The sequence below is a fragment of the Mandrillus leucophaeus genome, unplaced genomic scaffold (assembly GCF_000951045.1).
Source record: "Mandrillus leucophaeus isolate KB7577 unplaced genomic scaffold, Mleu.le_1.0 Scaffold516, whole genome shotgun sequence".
NCBI lineage: Eukaryota > Metazoa > Chordata > Mammalia > Primates > Cercopithecidae > Mandrillus > Mandrillus leucophaeus.
In genome coordinates, this window is record NW_012105542.1 from 2,049,366 (window position 1) to 2,055,603 (window position 6,238).

Genomic DNA, 6,238 nt, shown 5'->3' on the forward strand with positions numbered 1-6,238 from the left:
TGCTTGAACCCGGGAGGCAGAGGTTGCAGTGAGCCGAGATCGCACCACTGCACTCCAGCCTGGGCAACAGAGTGAGACTCCATCTCTAAATAAATAAAACTGGGTGTGGTGGCAAATGCCTGTAGTCCCAGCTACTTGAGAGGCTGAGATGGGAGGATCACTTGAGCCCAGGAAGTCAAGGCTGCAGTGAGCTATGATCATGCTACTGGACTTTAGCCTGGGCAACAGAGTGAGACTGTCTCTGATATGGTTTGGCTGTGCCCCCACCCAAAATCTCATCTTAAATTGTAATCTCCATTATCCCCATAATCCCCACAATCCCCATGTGTCAAGGGAGAGGTGGAGGTGATTGCATCTTGGAGGTGGTTTCCTCTATGCTGTCCTTGTGATAGTAAGTAAATTTTCATGAGATCTGATGGTTTTATAAGAGGCTCTTCCCCCTTTACAGGGCACTTCTCCTTCCTGATGCTTTGTGAAGAAGGTGCCTTGCTTGCTTCCCCTTTGCCTTCCACTATGATTGTAAGTTTCCTGAGGCTTCCCCAGCCATGATAAACTGTGAGTCAATTAAGCCTCTTCCCTTTATAAATTACCCAGTCTTACCAGGCTCGGTGGCTCACGCCTGTAATCTCAGCATTTTGGGAGGCCAAAGTGGGCAGATCACTAGGTCAAGAGTTTGAGACCAGCCTGACCAACATGGTGAAACTCCGTCTCTACTAGGAATACAAAAATTAGCCAGGCATGGTGGCACGTGCCTGTAATCCCAGCTACTCAGGAGGCTGAGGCAGGAGAATTGCTTGAAACCTGGAGGCAGAGGTTGCAGTGAGCTGAGATCGCATCACTGCATTCCAGCCTAGGTGACAGAACAAGACTCTGTCTCGGAAAATAAATAAATAAATAAATAAATAACCTAGTCTTGGGTATGTCTTCATAGCAGTGTGAAAATGGACTAATACAGTTTCTAAATAGAAAAGAAAGAAGAATATGTCTTTTGTTACTTGATGGCCAGTGTCTTGAGAAACATTTGCTATGTGATTTCCCTCTTCTCAGTTGTTTCAGTAGAAAGAGTAAATCTAAATCCAAATCCTCATGTAACTCCCATTCCTTTTAAAATGGTTTTAACACATTTGCTTTTGTTTTTTGTTCTGGTTTTTGAGAGACAAGGTCTTGCTATGTTGTCCAGTCTGGTCTTGAACTCCTGGCCTCAAGTGATTCTCCTGCCTTGGCCTCCGAAAGTGCTAGGATTACAGGCAGGAGCCACTGCACCTAGCCCACATTTATTTTACAATCTCTTTATGAATTATGCTATTGTCTCAAGTTATTGTGGGTGCTAATTTTTCTGTTTATTAGGTCTGCTGGTGGTTAAATATGGTAGATCATTTCCCTGACTACTTTATGTTTTTCTACTGTGAGCATTCCATTTGGCTTGGGTTGTAACGATGTCTCTACAGAGAAGTTGTGCTTGGATATTACTTGCCCAGGACCAATTTTTGCATTGTTTTCCTAGCTGAAGCTATCAATACCAGGAGGGCAGCACAAATCCCTGCAAATCTAATCTACAAATAGGGTTCCCAAATTTGTAGTTTTACAGTTTTGTGTAGGCTTACAGTTTTGATTTTCCATGGTTGACTTGCCCTGATCATCACTTCTATGCATCCCAGGCAGAGACAAGCTTCCTTTCTATTTCTCTGGACTGTCGTATTGAGTTTTTCCAGAACTCTCTTTAGTGAATATATACCCTGGGAGGAGTATCCAGTCTTTTTTTCTTTTTTTTTTTTTTCCTTAAGACAGCGCCTCACTCGGTTGCCCAGGCTGGAGTGCAGTAGGGCAAACATGGCTCATTACAGGCTTAAGTGATCCTCCTGCCTCAGCCTCCCAAGTAGCTGGGACCACAGGAATGTAACCACACCCGGCTAATATTTTGATGTTTTGTAGAGACATGGTCTCACTTTGATGCCCAGGCTGGTCTCGAATTCCTGGGCACAAGCAATCCTCCCACCTCAGCCTCTCAAAGTGCTGGGATTACAGGTGTGAGCCACCACATCCGGTCCTCCAGTCTTTATACATGGGCTTCAGTTCCAACTGTCAGGGCCACATGGACCCAAGGTTCCAACTTGCATCATTACATGTGTGGTAAAACTCAACTTTCTAGCAGCTGGGTCCTGTCTGTATCCAACAACCACCTCCAGGACAAGAGAGACATCAGGCCACATCTTGTTGCTCTGGTTCCCTTTTTGGTTTTGACTCCTGAGGATTTCCTCTTACATGTTCAGCAATGAATTTACTTTTTTTTTTTTTTTGGAGTGCAGTGGTGCGATCTTGGCTCACTGCAAGCTCCGCCTCCCAGGTTCATGCCATTCTCCTGCCTCAGCCTCCCGAGTAGCTGGGACTACAGGCACCCACCACCATGCACAGCTAATTTTTTTGTATTTTTAGTAGAGACAGGGTTCCATCATGTTAGCCAGGATGGTCTCTATCTCCTGACCTCATGATCTGCCCACCTCGGCCTCCCAAAGTGCTGGGATTACAGGTGTGAGCCACCGCACCCAGCCAGCAATGAATTCACTTTCTTTCCCTGTGTGCTTGCTTGCTTCCTTTCTTGTAATATAATAGGCAGGGTTTTTTGGTGTTTGTGTTAGAAAAGATTCCCAGCCAGGCACGGTGGCTCATGCCTGTAATCCTAGCACTTTGGGAGGCCAACGCAGGAGGATCCCTTGAGCTTAGGCATTTGAGACCAGCCTGGACAATACAAGGAGACCCTGTCTCTATTTTATGTAACTATATTTAAAAGATAAAAATAAAAATTTTTTTAAAAAGGTTCCATACTAGCTCAGTCTGACATTGGAACCAGAAGAGGTTCCATCCTGATAAAGGGCACATCCTGATAATTTCCCTAAAAATCTGCAGACAGTATCAATGGTGAATGAAACTCTACTGTAGGAACAGAATGGTGTGGGCTGCTTAGAAACAACAGTTTTCTTTTGTTTGTTTTACATACAGGGTCTTGTTCTATTGCCCAGGTTGGAGTGCAGTGGTATGATCACAGCTCACTGCAGCCTTGACTTCCTGGGCTCAAGCAATCTTCCCAGCTCATCCTCCCAAGTAGCCAGGACTATAGGCACGTGCCATCACACCCAACTAATTTTTAAATTTTTTGTAGAGACTGGAGGGGGTCTCTCATTGATAGAGGAGGGGGGCAGGGAAGTGCTGGGTAGAGAAAGGCAGGGTCCCCGGCGAGGGCCCCACCCACGGACCTAGGTGAAGACAAGCACTCCTGTTTTTGTGCCCAAATGTTGCATTTTCCAAGACCACTCTGGCCCACACACCCCCATCTTGTGCCTGTATAAATCCCAAGACCCTAGTGGGCACACAGACGAGTGGCTGGATATCGAGAGGAACACATCAGAAGAACACACAGATGCTGACAGGCCATCAACTGCAGAAGGACACGGATGCCTAGGTAAATTCACCTGAGGGTGGTTGAAGGAGAGCCCGGCAACTCCAGGGGAAGACCAGGTTCCCACTCCATCCCCCTTCTGGCTCCCCATACACCTGCTGAGAGCGACCTCCACCATTCAATAAAACCTTGCACTCATTCTCCAAGCCCACGTGCCATCCGATTTTTCCGGTACACTAGGGCAAGAACCCAGGATACAGAAAACTCTCTGTCCTTTCGATAAGGCAGAGGGTCTACCTGAGCTGATTAAAACAAGCCGTCTTTGGATGGCTAAACTGAAGAGCACACAGTAACACACGCCTACTGGGGCTTCTGGAGCTGTAAATACTCAACCCTAGATGCTGCTGTGGGGTTGGAGCCCATGCTCCCCACAACCTGCCCGTCTGTACGCTCCCCCTAGGGTTTGAGCTGCAGGGCACCGAAGAAGCGAGCCACTCCCCAGCTGTCGCACACCCTGCCAGAGGGATAAGGGAACGTTTCCTGTTCCATTACTACGTTGACCAGGCTGGTCTGGAATTCCTGGCGTGAAGCAATCCTCCCACCTTGGCGTAAGTGCTGGGATTACAGGTGTGAGCCACTATGCCTGGCCTAAACAACAGTCGTCTTAGTGCTTTGACTCATCAACATTTCAAAATATTTTGGGTCCATGCTTGAGCAGGGGGTTAACATGGAGAAGACAATGGGGGCTGTGAACTTGCAGAAGACGGGGCTATCACTTGAGAGGAAGATCGGACTTGCTTACTTGCTCCTGAAGGCAGACTGGTACTGGAAGGGGAAACTCTGGCTTCATGAGGCAGAAACTTCTCCAAATTATATTACCTGGGAGTAGCTCTTCACCCCAGTATTTGGTGGGCTTGATACCTGGTTTGTTTGACCCCTGTTCAAGCCAACAAGCCAGGTATCAAGACCACAAAAATACTCTTTTTTTCTTGGGTGGTAGGGAGGTTGTTTGTTTGTTTAGACAGGATTTCTCTCTGTTGCCTAGGCTGGAGTGCAGTGGCACACTCATGGCTCACTGAAGCCTTGAGCTGCTGGACTCAAGCAATCCTCTCACCTCAGCCTCCTGAGTAGCTAGGGGAGGACTACAGTGGTGTGCTACCATACCCAGCTAATTTTTTTTTTGTACAGACAGGATTTTGCCATGTTGCCCAGGCTGGTCTCAAACTCCTGGGCTCAAGCAATCCTCCCACCTCAGCCTCCCAAAGTGCTGGGATTACAGGCGTGAGCCACAAAAATACTGTCGATAGGCAGAAAAATAATGTCTTAGCAACTCACATCTATGTTAGTTGTTTGTTTCTAGGTCTTGCTAGCTCAAATTCCACTTGTCCGTCTAAAAGATGCCTTTGTTTTTGAGAATCCATGTGTTTGTGTAGGTTCACCACTTTCTTTTAATCTTCTGAATACCTAAAATAAACCTTTGAAATCTAGATCAAGCACAGCCTGAGTTGAGATGAGAGAAAACTGAGTGGATGGTTGTGTGTGTATCAATGTGTAGAAAGAGGCATCCATTGTTATGGCAACCAGCATCCTTAACTGATGCAATCCTGTTCCCAATAATATGAGATGTGATTAAAAATTGACATTGCAGCAAGGAAGAACACATGCGATGCGTTGGCGTGGCAACCAGAATAGTTAAATTCTGCATAAATGTAAACCTGTTGATCACAGCAATTTGGAGAATTTGCCTACATTTCATTAGGAACCCTTTTCTCACCTGGCCTGGGAAGGAGTCAGGAGCCTGGAGGTCTGACACGTGGCCATGACTTAAGTCCAAGTAAAACCAAGGGATTAAATTAAATAATTGTTTCTGTAAAAACAAGGGATTAAATTAAATCATTGGTGTGGGAGAGGGGGCTGGATGGTGGACTGTACCAAAAGTTACCCTGTTTTCATCTGTATACCGTACATCATTTAGTCACTGAACAGATATGTATTAAGCACCCACTCTGTGCCCCGCTCTGGGCTAGGTACTAGGAATACAGAAACTAATGTTTCCTACCCTCTTGGAGCTTGAAACCTCTTAGCCTCTTGAATTACTCAAATCTATGTGAAGTGCCAACTGTGGTATGTGTAAGCGAGGCAGGTATCTTGTGTTACCAGAACCAATAACAAGGAGATTTGATTAATTAGAGAGATCAGGTGGAGGCGAAGAGATCAGATTGAAGCAGAGAGGCGCAGTGACTGCTACACCACCACAGGAACCCAAACTCAAAACGACCATACGCCATGAAGTGGGTGATAGTCTTTACAAATGTCGAAATGGAGGACCTGGAGGATAGTGATGTTACCCAGTCCATGGCAGTGGCGTTACCCAAAAGTAGACGCCTCTAATGCCGCTCTTTATGCCCGGCAGGGCCAGGACCAGAGCCCCCGCAAGAGGGTTCCTCTTTCCGGTCGCACGTGCCCTTCACCCTTTCCGAGGCCGTTTTTTTGACGCTCCTGAGCTTCCCTCCTCCGGGGGGAGGGCAGGCGCGGTGGGAAGGCGTTGGACAGAGCAGACACTCGGCTGGGGTGCGTGCCCGGGTGCAGCCTCGTCTTTTGTCACTAACCACTCAGCTCGGTAGCCCTCCAGGCTGTCTCTTCGAGCTCCGCGATCTCCGCGCCCCCGCTCTGCTCTGCTAACTGTGATGCAGGGGTTCGGGGGGCAGGAAAAATCTCGACCCGCCACGCCCGTGCGGCATACCTGTCCTAGGTTGAGGGGGCATGAGGCGCGCACAACCAGGGCCTCGAAGGCAGGCAAGAGGGCGCGGGCGCCACCGAAGCCTGGGCCTGCGCCTGGGCCCG

The 6,238-nt window shown here is 47.8% G+C and overlaps 1 protein-coding gene across 1 annotated transcript in view; it reads left to right on the forward strand.

Moving 5' to 3' along the window:
• L3MBTL1 (l(3)mbt-like 1 (Drosophila)) overlaps nt 1-6,238 on the forward strand; it is a 54,307-nt gene that overhangs the window by 6,650 nt on the left and 41,419 nt on the right. Inside the window, exon 2 of the mRNA XM_011996476.1 lies at nt 5,530-5,537. The gene's annotated coding sequence lies outside the window, so the exon portion shown is untranslated. The remainder of the gene's footprint in view (nt 1-5,529; nt 5,538-6,238) is intronic.